The sequence below is a fragment of the Varanus komodoensis genome, unplaced genomic scaffold, assembly GCF_004798865.1.
Source record: "Varanus komodoensis strain SLA01 unplaced genomic scaffold, ASM479886v1 scaffold1, whole genome shotgun sequence".
Lineage (NCBI taxonomy): Eukaryota > Metazoa > Chordata > Lepidosauria > Squamata > Varanidae > Varanus > Varanus komodoensis.
This window is the reverse complement of record NW_025335268.1, coordinates 13,064,982-13,082,689: the sequence shown is the minus strand read 5'-3', so window position 1 is coordinate 13,082,689 and position 17,708 is coordinate 13,064,982. Positions and strand designations below refer to the sequence as shown.

The 17,708-nt window shown below is 41.6% G+C and overlaps 1 protein-coding gene across 10 annotated transcripts in view; it reads left to right on the top strand.

Annotated features, from left to right (window-relative positions):
• The window catches only part of DAAM2 (dishevelled associated activator of morphogenesis 2), a 273,375-nt gene that overhangs the window by 86,666 nt on the left and 169,001 nt on the right, over positions 1-17,708 (top strand). The window contains exon 1 of one of the 10 annotated variants that reach the window (XM_044442329.1): positions 6,623-6,642. The exons of the other annotated variants lie outside the window; for them this stretch is intronic. The gene's annotated coding sequence lies outside the window, so the exon portion shown is untranslated. Of the gene's footprint in view, positions 1-6,622; positions 6,643-17,708 lie in introns of those variants that run through there. 10 annotated transcript variants of the gene reach the window in all.

The window sequence follows — 17,708 nt, the reverse complement described above, 5'->3', positions numbered from 1 at the left end:
ACACTGGGTGTCTAAACTGGGATCTGGACAAACTTTCCCATCACTATCCTTACCATTTTTTTTCCACTTCAAAGACTGAAAGGAAAGGAATCTGGGCCAGAATTCTTAGATATGCATGTTTATTATTTGGTTTTGTTTATGCAATACTTTTAATCCAGGAAGGTCAAACAGTTAACACTGGTTTTTACTATGCTTTCCTCATCACAGAGTTTCAGAAAAGCGCCTAATTTCATTATTTCAACCTTGTCTGACTGGGAACTTTGCTCAGTGCCCTTTTCTGCTTTATTTTTTTAAACATAAGCAGTAGAAAGTCATCCCCAGCATCTGTACTGCAGTTATTTTAAGTGCCTCGAGAAGGCAATGTATGGTCTAAAAAGTTTCTCCAAAAGGTGTACTGTGTGTGAAGAGAGAGGATGGCATGACGCGTCTGCCGACAGTCTGTTCTTCAGAAGCTGCAGAACGGAGGCTTGTGTATTTGGGGCCTCCGTGGTGCATGCCTGCTGATTCAGTTCAGGCAAGTTCCCTCTTGACTGCCTCCCCCCCCCCCCCCCCCCACATCCGTTAGGCAAGTTAGATGGAAAACAGAAGCCATTGGGTAAATAGGAAAAATGTGTAGCAGAGGAAACTCTTGTGATTAGGGAGCTGTTAACCAGTTATTTCATGTCCGGTTTTTCTGCGTATTTATAAAAATGATGCTCATTAGTTGCATGAATTTCTATAAATGGAGTCTGCATTGGCAGTTTTCCCAAATAGGAGCTCTCCCTCACCCTTCATTTAATGTGGGCTTTGGTTTGCTATAGTTATTAATAGGAACTGAGTATTTGTAAAAAGTCTCAGGTGTTTGGGCAATGGGAAAGCTTGGGAAAGGGTTGGCCACAGAGTAGTCACAGATTTTTCCTTGACAAGACTTTGTCTTGATCGTATGAGTTAAGGCCCAGGTTATGCTGATGTAATCAGCTTTTATGAGCCTCCAAATGTTTTGGATAACAACCCCCAGCAGTTCTAACTATGGCAATGCTGGTGTCATGTTGAAGTCTAGGAGGGCACCGGGTTGGGGAAGGCTGGATTTAACCATCATGGTTTCTTCCAGGGAATCATTATAAAGCTAGACCTCACAAATGGCCTGGGATTTCCAACCAAATTTGTAGCCACCCCACTCCCAAACCTCATTTCCCAGTGTTCCCTGAGTAGGAGGCTTGATGTTAAAGCTTGGAGCGAACGTGTTCTTATTTTCCATGGCCATTTTCTTCATAGCCATTCTGTTAAAGCATCTAACAGATGTTGATTGTTTCCAGCTGTAGAACAAATCACAATGGGGATTGTGAGTCCTGAAATACATGCTTTCCAGCAATCATAAACATCTGTGGCATGACAGCAGGCACTTACACAGCATCCTTCTAGGTACTGGAGCGCAGTACGTGGTTTCGGTCAACTGTAAGTGACATTTTCCCATAGAAAGGGAGCCTCTGCATTGGAGTATCTTTTACTTCTAAGACAGTACATGCTGTTAAATGACAGAGATGAAGAAAACCCAGCCCACAGGCAATTGCCAGAGGCTCCTTGGTTACCTCTCAGTGTGAATGTTCCAATGAACATGAATACTGCATTTGATTTTATATGTGGGCATGCTTGTCATGATCCCAGTTCTCCTGGGCCTCTCCCAAAGCACATGTTGCAGGTGTGAAACAGCATGGTGGTGCTCCCAGCTTTGTTGCTGGAGACATCATGGTTAGTGAGCATATTGGGGTGATACCACATCATGAAGCCAAAAGGTACCCTCTGCTAGGGAGACGACTGATGAGGGTAATGTATGTCATGACTGTTGTGCTGGAATGAGGGAAACCCCATCTCGTATGGTTTTTTTGGGCACACTGATCATGTAAGCTTATACATCACACTTAATTCGATTCAGTCTTACTCAGTTTCAACACTACAGGCTCTATGAGCCAAAAGCTTTATTATACGTGAAGCAAAGTTAAAGCCTTTATACACATATTCTTCAGAAAGAGCATTCATTGTAAAAATGCAGCAGATCTAAACACATTTTATTCTGCACATGGTTGGTTCTGCACCCCTGTTTCACTGTAAGTAAGCATGGGATTTTCTGATTATTTCAATATTAACATTTAAAATCACAATTCCCTTAACCCTGCCATCCCTCTGAAGTACAGTACGAGTGCAAAACAGAGTCTTACTGTTTTCCCAAGTAGATTATAAGTGACATCATCCAGAGGCACAGAATGATGAATGAAGGTGCACTGGGCTGGGCATTTCCACAAAAACACCCTACAATTCAGGCATAGATCAAGGAAAATATGGAAGGAAGCTGGAAATTGCATTGCATGTTTTGGGGAAATATTGGAGTACTATAATGGACAATGTTAGCACTAACTCAGCCAGTAGCTGTTGTTGTGCGTTAATGGATTTCTGAACAGTCTCACTCCTTAGCATATTTCAACATTGGGAGAATAACTCTTGCGATATTGTCTTGCAACCAGGGAAAGATTTTACCGAGTCTTCAGAACTGAAGCATGCAAGATTGATATCATTGGTATTATTTGCCATTGGGTGAAGACCTTGAAAAGAGAGGAAAAACAGTTCTTCAAACACTAACCATGTAAAATTTGGCTGGGGAAAGTATAACTAGAGCAGATACAGGGAGAAAGTCCCACTGAACACAGTGCGAGTTACTTCCTAGTAAACATGCATCAGATTATCTCCAGCAATGGTCAGGGAGCTTGTATTTGGCAAAACCCCAGAAGCCTCAAAACATTCCCACTGAAGAATCTCCGAGGTTCAATTGGTTAATTTTTGTTTTGTTCTAAATTGTGCTGTCAAAGATTAAATATTAAATATTATTTGGCTATTTTAATGGGAGTTGTATAATCAGCGAATGGTCCAGGAGGGGAATCAGGTTTGTAGCAGCAGGCAATAGTCTGATGGCTCCCTTTGTGCACACAGCCAGTTCTCAAAAGTGTATGTATCATGTAGAGTATGAGATTACACATATGGGACATTTGCAAATGCATCTTCATACACGCATAGGATCAGGGCACAAAAGAACGGTCCAGGTTTGGAGGCTGGCTCACGTGATCCTACCTAATAGGTTGCTTGTAGCAATCACGTTAAACACTGAATAGTGCTACTGTTAGTAATAGTAACAAACTCCTCTTAAAACTGGTCCGCAGATTAACCTTTCTGTGTGTGAAATGTTTTAAATTGTCAGTAACACAGAAACAGAGGGAGTCAGAAGTGGCCTCCCGGGCCATCTAGTCTGACCCCCAGCTCTAGCTAGCTCCGCTTATGACATGCCCACCCTGTGCACATAAAGCATCTGTATGAGCCATTCTGCTGGTCAGTTTTTTCTGTTTCAGCACAAATTACCAAAAAAGGGAAGGTGATCAAGAGAATATAATCTCAGCTGCAGAGTGTGCTCCTGAATATGACACAAGCTGTGTTAGCACAGGACTACCACATGGAGAAATTTCAAGGTGCCTCCCTGTAGCAGGTCTGCAGTGTAGATTGGTCACTTGTTTTTCATTTCAGGAGAGCCTCTAGGACTCCTGAAAGATGGCTGACCTAAGGTAAGGGCTAGTGATGTGAAGTTGCAAACCAAATGCAATTCTACTAGATGCTTGAAATGTGATTGTGATTTCTTTTATAGCAACACTTTGTACTAGGGCTGTGGACTTCTTTGTGCCTGGAATTGAAGCAGTCAAAAAGCAGCATGAGTCAGTGCCTTCATGTAGAGCAAAATGTTACTGATCAAATTCTATAATAGACTTGCAGAAGTGGTAACATTAATAAGGGGTGGGGGGTTGAGTTTGTTCAGTATCCTGTATTTGTGTCCTGTTGTTCGAATAACCAGACTTCATAATGTTTATTTCCACCATACAGTACAATATAAACAGGACATCTTTTAGATGCTAATTTGGAAGCACAGGAAATGGTTAGGAATTCCGAACATTTCTGCTATTAGTAAGATGCAAGATACTAGGCCATCGGAGGACTGCTGATAAAGCCTACTGTAGCAGCAATCAGAGAATCTCTGTGGCGTAAGTTGGGAAGTGTAGCTTCACAGAAGGAAACCTCATGACCCTCTGTGGTCTATTAGGCACTCACTTCACCCACAGCTCTGGCTATGAGTGGTAAGGAACGCCTTGTGTAGTCCTAAAGGCAGTGACACTGATGCAGTGAATATATGCATATATTTCATACCGTCTGAGTGGAATGCTCTGTCATCAGATCTGTAAGATACTGAGCTGCTCTGTGGGAAGAAAAATGCATCCTGCAAAAGCTGTGATCAAATGCACTATTTTTATTGGCTCTCTGTTCCTGGGATTAACCCTGGTGCTAAAAGTGATTTCTGAGGCTGAACACCCTCAAGAGCCCTCGGTCAAGTTAAGCTCTGCTGATTTGAGTAATTATTAAACCAGAGTCAATGTGCTAGAAGTGTTTAAAGTGTGCTTCTGTCTTTTTTATATAAAAAACTATAGTACTCGACATCATTAATTAGATTTTAATGGAAGCTTCCTCTCTTTGGAATTGAACCATGGATGCTTTATGGTAGCATTGGTCTTAAGGAGGCAGCCTCCTTCAGAAAAAGAGGAAGGTCTGAGAATGGGAAAGACAGTTTAGTAGAGCATTGCAGCTTCCTCTTGCATAGCATTTCTGTTGAACAAACTTGTCTTACACAAACTTAAAAATTTAGGGAGTTAAATGCCACTAAGCAGGAAATTACTTCCATTGCTTGTGTTTCATACAGCAAGCTCATTAAAAGCTCTGCCAAATGCACTGTTCCTGGACGTCAGGATTTGCAGTCTGGGAAGGGTGGGTACCCTCTTTATTGCTGTCATTGGGTGTTCCACATCAAAACTGGATGCATCTGGTTTCCAAGTATGAGACCCAAAGAGTGTTTTGAGGTCACAGATTAGGAGACGCTTTATCAGCAATCCTTTTCTCTTTAGTTGTTTTCCTTTAAGACCAAATGGAGGTGGGCTTGGATTAGATGATAAAAAACTGGAAATTAGCCACATTTTAAAGTTGGCTGACTTCTATTAATTTCTTTGCCAGATAGGTTTTTCAGATTTTAGGGAGTCACAGACTCCCCCTGCCAAAGAAAAATAAAAAGGGAAGCATGTGTGGTGTGTGTGTTTTACCATCTCTGTAATGTGCAGGGGTGTGTACCAGCTTTCAGTTGATTCGGTGTATTGCCACATGTAATGGCTATCAAAATGCTTATTGCTTCCCCCTTTATGGTGGGCATGTTTGCTATAGATGCTTGGTTAGAATGGACAGTATTTAGTGTCCATAGATGACAGTGATAGGTGCTATTGATGATTTTGCTGGCTCTCTCTTACTGCAGACAAAATGTGTGCGCTTAATGCTGTAGTTAGGACAGAGCAGGATGTTAAAATTTAGCAGGTTAAAGTTAAAGCAAACTTATCCCATTTTTTAGTTTAGTTTTGCTTTGCTTTGCTTTTGTTTTTTTGGATGCACAATTGGTTTCCACAGGGAGGGACCAGATATTTAACACATCCCCTTCCTCCCATAATCTATAACCCAGGATCATTCCATAAAGATGCTTGGTGGTACATTTAGCATGGATAAAAAGAAGTACTTCTTCACACAGTGCAAAGATAACCTATGGAATTCACTGCCTTGGCAAGTAGAGATGGCCACCAATTTGGATGGCTTTAAAAGAGATTGGACAAATTCAGGGAGGAGATAGCAGCTATCAATAGCTACTAGCTTTGCTCTCTACATACTACTTCCATTATCAGGGGTAGCATGCTGGTGTGTACCAGTTGTTGAGATCCTTGGGCAAGTAGAAGTCTTGTACTGATCCGACCTGAAGGATCCTATAGGCTGCTGGTTTGCCACCACATGAATGGGGTGCTGGACTGGATGGACTATTGGTCTAATCTGGCATGGCTTTTCTGATGTTCTTAGAATATAAGGATGGTGATAAATAGTATACACATCATTAATATTCAGGAAAAAATGTTTACTGCACTGGGGCTGCAATGCTATACATTTTTACCTGGGAGTAAGTCCTATTTATCTCAATAGAACTTACTTCTGAAAGACACACATAGAATTCTAGTATGAGATTATTACGGGATTGCTTTAACACATCAATGTAAACACTGATTTGCCTATAATGTCTAATATAAACAAGGAATGCTGGCTTATGAGCTTATGTGATTATGAAAATCCAAAATGCCTTGACAGATCGCACTAAAAATCTATCTAGTTCAGCGCTTCTGCTTGCAGCAAGGGCTCCAAATCTGTGTAATACGTTCTGCAGAGTCTTCTTTTACACAAGTGTAAATATGGCACAAGGATTGCCTTGCCTTGTCTTGTTAAAATACATTCCTTCAAATTATAAGGAAATCTACATTTGCATGCTCTATAGATACCCCTTCTTCTCTTACCAAGACATACATGTATGGATTTTATTTTTAAATCTGTGTCTTAAAGACTGCACACATTTCAAGTAAGACAGTTACCAATTTCTACTGTACAATAAACAATGCTCTGTCTTTTCTAGAGGAGAAACCCCACAAAGTTTGGCTCAGAATGGTGCTGATGAGTATCGGGCCCTTTGCAATGGCAGTGATTGCAGTATGCAACACTCAGGTATATTACCTGCAGCAAATGTTTGTACTCATGAGGTCCTGTGTGCAATTAGTACCCAGTGTAATTAGACCTGAACTGGATTTGTCTCCTCCTGCTGGCATCACAGTTGACTGGGTCCTTTGGTACTGTTACAGTAGCAACAGCACAGTAAGCTTTTGTGTGGCTGAGTCCTCCTTTTTCTATCAATTTATGCCTGTGTGGCATCCTGTCCAAGTAATCGGATGGCATCTACTGTGCCTTATGAGGAAAGGTTGAAAGAACTGGATATGTTTGGCTTGGAGAAGAGATGATTGAGAGGTGATATGAGAACCATCATCCAATATTTGAAGGATGGTCACATAAACAAAGAAGCAGAAATGTTTTTCAGCTGCTCTATCAATTTGAACTAGACAACTGGTTCAAATTACAGGAAAGGGCATTTTGGCTATGCATTAGGAAAATGTCCTCATGGTATGAGCTGCTTAGCACTAGAACAGACAGTCTGTAACTCTCCTTTGTTAGAAGTGTTTAAGCAGCAGCTACTCATTAGGGATTCTGTAGTAGTAGATAATGTGCATCAGCAGGGGGTTGGACTAGATTGCATCCAGCTCCAGGATTCTGTGTTGCTACTTGCACAATATTCTGTCTTCATATTTTCCAGTGCTCTACTTCCTCACCCAAATCCATGGATTCTCCCATCTTAAGTTTTCACTTAGCTGCCTCTGACCTTCCTGTAGTAATCTGACTGGACTTACTATATAGACTTTCCGCTGATTTACAGACTGGCTCTTGAGTTGATGCATGCATTGAACTTTCTGCAGTCATCTGACCTGATGACTGCTTTGGATATTCCTCAGCTACAAAGCCATGGAGAGTGCCTACAGCTTCTATCTGTCCCAAGTAACCCCTCTTGCTTACAGAGCCTCCTTGCTCATGTTTCAGAACACGTCACCTAAATTGGCCCCAATTATTATAGGAAGTCATTGGAGGAATGCATCTAGCCTCGTGGTCTTTTCTCTTCATGGAAGCCTCTTATGGTGTTTCTTTGGATTTGGACATACTGTATGTTGGAAACAAAAACTGAAACTTGTCTTTAGAAAACCTATGTATAATGGACATGCTTTTCTGCGGAAGGAGAATAATTCTGCACATCCAAATACTGAGAGTTAAGTGATGAAAATGGCAAAAAGAAGCATTTAGTATTACAACTTGCTGAAGTAATATGGACACATAAATTCTTTGAAGAGAACACATTATACCTACCACTGGATGGGAAATGCCCATCCATACTGAAGGGGAAGTAGGAGGAATTCCTTAGTAGGTATGTCTAGCCATTTTAAATACATATAGTGCAAGTTATCTTGCTGTATAATAGTTCATGTCTTTAATATATGATTGCAGGAATGTGAGCACATGGGAATACATTTTAATACATGTCTCACGCAAGAGTGCCTGTGCCTGCTGTGTTCCAGATGCTGATTTAACTGCTGGCCAGGACAGAGTGTGTCGCAGTAAACCAAGCATGTGGTTACCAATGCATGCCACAGAAGTACAGTTTCATATGGCATGAAGCAGTAGTATATTGGCACTACATTTATATCAGGCTTAAAAACAAGCATTCTATTAGCTTTTGCTCCTTTTCTACCACTACTACCAAATTTCAAAGGTTACTGGAGCATATACAACCTTTAGTGAAATCTTGAGTCTCACTGTACATGAAACTAGCCCAGTATTCTGAAAAATCAGAAACAGGAAGAGGTATTTGTCTTGTATACATACCGCATACCTTTATTATGCATTAGCTGTGATCCATAGACTTTCAGAAGGGAAAAAAACATTCCTCTTCCCCATTATCCATCCAAAGGTCTCTTGTTCACTGATAAGAGAGGGGAGAGTATTCCCTCTGAGGATTCCTTAGTCTAAATATTTGAAGATCTTTTTGCAAAGGCTTGAGGTCATTTCCTAATTTGTATGACAGGCTAGTTGACCCATTGCCTTTCTACACCAGGGAGGGATTACAAGAAGCCTTGCTATCATTTCACCATAAAGCCCAGTGATTTGCCAGCCAGAAAACTGATCTTCCGTTGCCTTCTGCTTCACCTCCCCACTCCATGATAAATGGCTTTTCTGTGTTTAAATGTTTAGTAACTTGAGCTCGGCCTCATTTCTTTAAGGTACATGTTCCGATTTGGCCAAATTGCTTCATTGGGCAGGAACAATCATTTACAGAGTTGGAAATACATCACTGCTAAGTGTAATTAAGGTTGGCTTCATTACTGTTGAATGGATGTGCCGGGACTCCTTAACTAGGAGGATCCACATTGTAGGGCTCCTTTAATCTGTTCATCAGAGGCTTTCTCATAATTTGTGACCCAACAAGTTTCTTGGATCTGAAACTGGATTTGGCGTCACATTTGGACAGAACTTGCAGAGTAGCACACTCAGAAGGAATATTATTTGGGGGCTTAAGAGGTGAATTGAACTGGAAACTGGTTGGAAGCTCTGTCTTCTGTATTACACTTAAGAAGTAGTATAAGTAATTGAGAACTGGTAAAACAATTATTCTCAAAATGTAGGCTTTGCTTAAGTCATTAGGAGACACGTAGCTACTGACTTCCATTATGTTTTTAGCACCCTATTGAACTGTACAATAGTGATTCTTTTTGAAAAAAGGTGGTAATCTGTTTAAGCTTATTTCAAAATTCCCTTATCTGATATATGTGTGTGTGTCTCTGTGTGTCTCTGTGTGTGTCACAATAAAAAACCAGAGGAACAAGGAGTATAGAAGTTAATTATTTGAAAGAAGTTAATTATTTGAAAGAAATAAAGTGTTATTTATTATATTGCCCCTTAGATCTTGCATTTAAAATTCCTTTAATTTTTCCCTGTATGTCAGCAGCTGATCAAGCCCTGCTACCTGTGATAAACCTTTGACAGGTTTTTCTTTGGAAGAATTCTACCTTTGTTTCAACCAGTTCTTCCTCAGTAAGAAATAAGGCTGCCATCTGCTCTGGTTCACTGCTTTTGTCCTGAGTGGCAGCCCAAAAGGCCTAGCCTTGCATTGTCTCCCCACCTCAGTTCTACCAATTTCTTTTATCTCAGCCTGCTTTAACTTCTCATTCCTCCTCCTCCTCCTCCTGCTGCTGCTAGGTATTTGATCTCCTGAGTTTATTGGTTTGCTGTTCAGGTTGTGTTTTCAATAAAAATGAAGACTGATTTATGTGCAAGTGTGGGTTGGATTTGTTTTTAGCTGCCTGAAGGCACACAGAGCCCAATCTGTGCTGAGGTCACAAGACTACCCTTGGATTAAAAGTACACAGGGAAAGGTGAAGAAACTAAGTTATGCAATAAGAAGGCCAGTTCAGGGAGAATAAATCAGTAGTTGATTTTTAGCACCTCCACCTTGGAAGGTTTGTATTATACTGCAAGGTCGGACTGTTTCACAATGTGTTACTCTTACAGCAGGTCAGCCAGTCAGATCAGATGATGCAAAGGCAAAAGCTATGGAAGAAGATTTCATGGGAATAAATGTAAACAATCTGTTTTGAAAATACAGTGGGCCTGCCACATTTGTGGGGGTTAGGGGTGCAGCACCCCCACCAAAGTGGAAAAACCATGAATATCTTTAGCCCCACTCCAAACCTTAACTCTTAATACCTCTCACCGTATGTGTACTGGATCACTTTTCCCCCCCTCCCTCCCTCCCTCTGTGCCTTCACATCCACTGGTGTAGCTACGGCAATGACTTCACAAACTTTTCTTGCTTTTTTCTTGATATACCATATATATTAATATAGAAGACAACCCCCTACCCCAAAATACCTGTATATATTTTCTTAAAAAAACAACAATTTAATTATTGGTGGCAAACTTGCAAAGAATCAAATCCACAAAAGCTAAACCTGTTTTGCCATGTCCTTTAAGGATAGTCAACCAAAACCTGTTTGCCAAAGTTTGGCAGACATAGAGATGCAAAATCAGAGATACCAGTTGGCCTTACAGGTAACAGTTGTGTCTCTTGCTATGGTTGGCTCAGGCTCAGCTTTGGTTTAAACTAGGGGCAATCCAAAAGCAAGTCATTAGTCAAAGGCACCAGTTCTATCAGGCAAGAAACTTATTTATTTATATATTTATTAAAATATTTTTATGCCGCCCCATTCGCCGAAATAGGGTTCTCCCAATCAGTTTGGATATAAGAAAAGGTCCAAACACAGATAAGCAATCAGATATAAAAGCTGGTCAAAGAGGCAGAATCAAGCAAGTGTCCAAGGTTAGTAGCATAGAGATCACAGATCAATCACAGAATCAGGTATGATGCATAATACTAGAGCTCATAGAAAACATTGTTTCCAGCAGTAGCTATCGAAGGCTTATATTGCCAGACCTTCCTCAGCCCTACCTGGGGTTAGCTGCAAGTCCTGCTCATGAATAGGGTCTTGCTTCCAAGGAGTCATTTTCTCCACATAGGTACTCTTTTACCTGACTGTATTTTGAGCCTGATCCTTCAGTCATTGGCATTCTTGGCAGCTGGGTAGTGGCCCAACATCCCCCTTTGATTCAGAAGCAGAGCCTTCCACCTTTCAAGAAGGAAAATAAGAAGTCTTCCCTCCTGGGGGCCCAGGAACTCTTGGTGGGCCTAGGAACCCTGGAACATCTTGCCAAGGGACCTCCAGCTCAGGAGGCTCCAGGTCATTGTCTGAAGAGGATTCCTTCAGGTTGTGGGAATGGGATAATACTGTGTAGCCCAATTCTTCACATGTTTGCTTGGAAATAAGCCTGGCAGAATTCAGTAGAGATCACTCCCAAGTAGATGTGACTGCAGACATAACTTGCTGCCTGCTAAATTAACTTGCTCAGAAGAAGAATAAGGGATTTTTGTTGGATGCTACTTGAAAATACACACACAAAGCAAGCCCAGATCTATCAGGCAGGACTCCTGCCAGCTAGCAGTTCTTAACCAAGACTATTTAGGTTAAAAGTTCAATATTTATACCAAGTTGCTGGCTCAAAGTCCAAGCTTGCTTGCGTAATACAAAGGTTTTCAGGGTCATTGAACCTGGATTATCCCTTCTCCAAAATGCTGAATGAAAATAAAAACGTGCAGTGAAATACCATTCTTAACCTTTAAAAAAAAATCGTCAGAGGGAATGCAAAGTTGGTCACAGCTTGGAAGTGGCCAAATTCCCTAGTCCTTAAGCTGAATTTGGGAGTGCATTGAGTCTTGGCATTTTTTTCTCTTGATATACAGAAGCAACTTCAAAGAAAATACTTCTGGTTTGCTGATTTTCTCCCCAATCTGACCAAAAGAAATTGCTGTGCTGTTGGAGGTAATGGCTTTGTAACGTAAGTGGCAGAAAGGAGAGCCACCAACCTCTAACTTGCTAATGGTTATTAGAAATAGCATGCCTGATCGGTGGCATGCCTCTGCAATAGAGGGAGAATGTACCTGCATTTCCAGCAAAATCCTGCAGGATGTTAATTGTCCTTAAATAGAAGGTTCTCAAAAGGAAACCAAACCAAAAACCAAATCCAACCCATCTGTTGCTTTAAGTCAGCCTTTCCCAGCCTGGTACCCTCCAGATTGCTGGGAATGAAAGAGGCAGCTGTTCTTGGCACATGTGTCAGGAGCAGAGGATGAGGCCTGGGAAATGAGGCCTCCAGACATAGAGATGGTGGAGGTGAAAGAGCTTTTCTCAAGGCCACTGTCTCCAGGTGTTTGGGGAGACCCTGAGAACTGTCAGGGACTGCAAGAGCTGGGAGGGGGCATGGGAGAGGAGGCTTAGCCAATGCGTGCAGCTAGGAGAGTTGTCCGTCCTCAGAGGGCCAGATCCATGTTCCTCAAAAGGAGACTTCTTGAAAATAGTTTCTGGTTTGGGTTCAGTGAACCGCTCTGTGCCTGCTCAGAGACTCTTTCTTCACTGGCTATAGTTTGCTTGGATATGCATTGGAAAAATTGAGCTTTGGCCAAAGAATGGTCTGTTATTTTGAAAGTGAGAAGGGAGAAACTGAACTGAAGGGGGAAAACACAATACAGTTGTGTTGGACAGTGACTCCCATCATTTCAAGTCTCCATGGCCAGCATTGGGGAAGTTGCTTTAAATATTGGTATGGCATTGTTAAAAAGTATTTGAAGAAGTGAGACCAGAATCAGGACATTTTCTGGTCACTGCTGGTGTACCATCGTCTTATAATTAATTATTCCCCCACCTCTCTCTGTAGTGGGTAGCCATTCATATTGTTCCATTAAAAATATGTGTTACATGCATGTATGGTTCAGCGTCCTCTTAGCCAAAGGCTGAGATGGCTAGATGGAGTCACTGGGGCAGTGGGTGTGGGCTTGGGTGAACTCCCAAGGGATGGTGAAGGACAGGAGAGCCTGGAGGAATGTTGTCCTTGGGGTCGTGATGGGTCAGGCATGACTTTGCGACTAAACAAACAAACAAACAAAATCCTCTTAGCCTGTTTATTAAAGTCTGTGGCAGAGTAAGTAGCAGGCAACTGAATAGGGGATGCTTTTTGTTCCCCGTATGTAAAATGTGTGTGTGTGTGTCTGTCTGTCCGTCTGTCTGTTGTGAGACAGCACAACAGTCTGCAGTTGGACAGCTTTCCACCCCTATCTGTGGCAGTGTGTGTTTTGACAATAAGTTGCTTGCTCCAAGTCCAAAAATGCTTGACTCCCTGGAGTGTATCTGCAGTGACATGACTACTCAGACGGATAGTCCTAGGTTTGCATTAGCTGTTGGATGACATCTGTAGAACCTCTGGGGGTTTCTTGCCTTTATTTATTGATTTGTTCTTGGTGCTTCCTTAGTCGTAGAGGTCCTGCAGAGAGAACAGCATCCGCATGCAACGGGCGCCTCTCTCTAAATTAATGGTTCTGTGTATGTGGGCATGAAAACCCTCAGATAAATTCCTTTCCTTCACAAAGCATGAAACTATCAATTTCCAAGCGTTATGTAAACTGACTTTGTATGAATTTGTGGAGGATGGTGCTAATCTCTTCCAATCATGTCATTGTAGGGGTGTGAGCCTCAGTGACCTGGCTGAGTTTCAATCTGGGTGACTGTATTTGGCTAGCCAACTGGTTTTGAGAAATATTTTTATTATCGTTGCCGTGTTGCATTACACGTCAACGTGGCATGACTGAGTAATTGAGAAAGCTAAGAAAAGATAGTAGAGATCTCTGCTTTGTTTTACAACTTGAGAGCACCAGCTTATGCCACAATAAAAACGTATGCTGCATTAATTCTTTTAGGGGGCAGTCCTGTGGGGTTACTCCTGTTGGAAAGAAGCCTTCACTAGTTTTTAATGCGTTGCAGCACTTTGTTCCTCTATCTCCAGACTCTGATACTGTCTAAACAAAATTAGTTTTGAGATATGCGTGATTTTAGAATCATGCATATCTCAACCTACGAGAGCCTTAAGCCCTACTGGTGGCTTAATAATCTGATCCTAAGTAAGCATTTATGAAACCTGCCTGGGATAGTTTCTCTTGTCTTCTCACAACTATTTCTACTTTTCTTGCAAATCCTGGAATGTTGCTCCCAAGAAGACCCTCTGATTGAAGCTTTTGATGATATTTGGTGGCTAGATGTGCTATTACATTGTATGCATGTGTGAGCAGGGGCATTGAATGGCATTGCGAGCCCATTAAGGCTGCAATCACATGTGCATACCCACACTCGTATACCCGGGAGTAAGAGACATCACCCTGTCAACAAAAGTGCATATAGTCAAGGCTATGGTTTTCCCAGTTGCAATGTATGGTTGTGGAAGCTGGACCATAAGGAAGGCTGAGCTGAAGAATTGAGGCCTTTGAATCGTGGTGCTGGAGGAGACTCCTGCGAGTCCCTTGGACCACAAGGCGATCAAACCGGTCAGTCCTAGAGGAGATCAACCCTGACTGCTCTTTAGAAGACCAGATACTGAAGATGAAACTCACTTTGGCCACCTAATGAGAAGGAAGGACTCCCTGGAGAAGAGCCTAATGCTGGGAACAATAGATGGCAAAAGAAGAAGGGAACGGCAGAGGATGAGGTGGCTTGATGGAGTCACTGAAGCAGTCGGCGTGAGCATAAGTGGACTCCGGGGGATGGTGGAGGACAGGAAGGCCTGGAGAAATGTTGTCCATGAGGTCGCGATGGGTCGGATGTGACTTTGCAAGTAACAACAACAAGAGTCATTGAACTTGAACTTTTGTCTGAGTAGATACACATAAGCTTGAGTAGTAAGATTTTAAATTCAGAAACAAAAGCAGCCCCACTGATCTCATAATGTCGTATTTTTAAATCAACATCAGGGACTTGATATCTGATTGATACCTGCAGGTACAGCACAAATGTAAAGCGGAGATCTAAGAATGTGTGCATCTATTATCATTCATTAACAGGGTTGTGCTGTATAAAGTATTCCTTAGGTGCACATTTGGACTGATCAAAGAAAGTTTACAAAAGGTGGCACCCCTGCTTCCCTCTCCTGTTCCAATTGTAGATAGACCTTGTATGAGGAGACAAAGACAGCAATTGGGTTGGTTTCAGAAGAGGTATGTTTATATGTACTGTCTGGAAGCACCGTAACTAATAAGTATGAAAATAACCCTCTTTCACTTTCTTTCCACATTGCTTTAAGAACCATGAAAAGAGACATGTACATTCAAGACACACATGCATTTGTAGGGTTACTTGAAATAGTCTTAAGCCATTGGAATGTTTGGTCAGAGATCTTTGGAAGAATTTCAGTCCTGCTTCTAACAATTAGCTCAATTTTTAGTTTCTCATGTTTTGTATTGGGTCTAAATGTCACTTCTGAATGTGTGGGCAATTCATTACTGGGCTGATCAAATCCAACAGAAGATGGAATGGCTTTCTTCTTCTTCTTTTGCTTAGTGGATTAAGAGTGTGATTTAAAGCATCATCTCTCAGAAGTGGCCTCTTGCAAGCTTTTCATAGCCTATGAGCCAGCTTTAAGTGGCATTAAGAGGCAAGTTTCAAATATGCTTGTTTGCATCTTTGAAGAATTTTAAATGGTTTTAATAGCCACTTAGGACAATAGAGTCCAGTTTTCCCCCTTCGTATCCACAGGTCTAGCAGTCCTTGGGTATTTCTTCGACCTTGAGAAGAGCAAGTCCTATACTGACAGTGATTTCTGGATATATTAATGAGAGGGGAATAGGGAAGTAAAGTACAATTCTGAAACTCTGACTGAGGTGCTGTCAATTGATCCTTAGATTATCCGAGATTACAAAGGCAGAGAAGCTGAAGCACATAAATCTTTGCTGTGTGTGCAGCATACCAGGAACAGAATTTGGTGTACTCTGAACAAATCGTGAGAAGGCAAGACTCTGGAGAAAGGCAGTCAAGCTAGGGACACTCAAAGGAAGACGATGAATGAGAAGTCCAAGTATGAAATGGGCTAAATTCATAAAGGAAGCCACAGCCTTGGAATAACTGAATGAAGTTGTCATGAACAGGACATTTTGGAAGGCTTTCATTCAATACTAGGTTGTCATAGGTTCAAGACAACTTGATGGCATATAGCAACAAGGCTTCCTACCTCAGGCATCTAGGCTAGTGTATGCCTTGTGGGGATGGATCTGAGACAAGCTGCATGCTGCCAAGGGCAGAGCCAGAGGTTCAGCTCTGCAGTTATTTTAATGACATGAGAAGCCCATCAAGGGAGCTGCAGTGAAAAGCATTGTTCACATGCTATCTATCTATCTATCTATCTATCTATCTATCTATCTATCTATCTATTTAGTCATTAAAACATTTCTATGTCGCCCCTTGCCGAAGCCTTGGGGCGGCTCACAACACAAAATAAAATACAATAAAAATACAAAAATAACAATATAAAATTAACAATATAAAATAAATAACAATATAAAAGGAAGTCGCCCCGGCCAATATAAAAGGAAGTCGCCCTGGCCAATTATCGCAATAGCTCAAATTATCGCAATAGCTCAAATGTTCTGACTTTTAGGACGATGGAGCACCGCACCTCGAATGTATGAAATGTTACACTGAGAAAGATAACAAGATTTTATTTTCTGGCTGTGCTTCTCTACTTCTGCAAAGGAAACAAAAGATGTAGAGGCACTATTGGAGGAGGCTTACCCTGTCTGTGTGGGCAGTTGGAACAGATTTAATGTGTTGCTAAAGCATCTGATAAGACTTGGGGAAACTCCATTAAGTTAGTTGTGTTTGGTCATTGGGCCAAGTGGATTAGAAACAATCACGTACTCCCTGTCAGAGGAAGAGGACGTTGTTATAATTAGATCTCTGGCAGGGATCCAGGCTTCAGTGCTTGACCTGGGCCAGCCCATTGCCTGGCAGAGTGGGAAAAACGGGAAGGAGGGGTGGAAGTGTGAGTTCAAGACTGTGCAGGGAACTGCTGTGTGTTTGCAGAAAACACCAAAGTGTAGAGCCAAGAACAATTCGGAAGAAGCTTATATTTATGGTAAACAGGCCTCTGGAGGGAATTCCCATTGAGAATTTCAGTACACATTTTCCTAGAAGTATACAGGGTTTGGTGCTTTATAGCTGCTTTATTCCCGTGGCTCTAAATGGATTCACTTGAATGATGATAAATTGTTTGTGCACATGTGTATGAGTGAGTGTGTCAAACTAACTTTTTATAAGTATTTGATTTTTTTCCAAAGGCATGCCTACATGAAAATATTAAAAACAAGATAAAACACACCAACAAGCAAAGACAACTAAAATTTCGCACTCTCACATCTTGAAATTGGTACAAAAAAGTGAGTTTTCTGAGCATGCAGATGAACTCTTAGGGTGCTTGCACGTGGACTGCTTGCAGATGATTTATCACGATAATATCTTGTCTGAGAATGTATGCAGCATCCCTACAGTAATAGAAATTATAATAATCACTGGGTGATCATGAACAATTTCCCCTTGAGAACATGTCATGCTCTGACCTTCTTTGTGTAGTAATAACAGCTCTATTGGCTCTGCCTTCTCCTAGAGACGCTTGCGTTTCTTCAATCCAGGCCGCTATTGCATGGATTGTTCTAATGCTGAATCAGATTAAAGACCTATCAAATATGGCATCCTGTTTTGCTCAGAGGC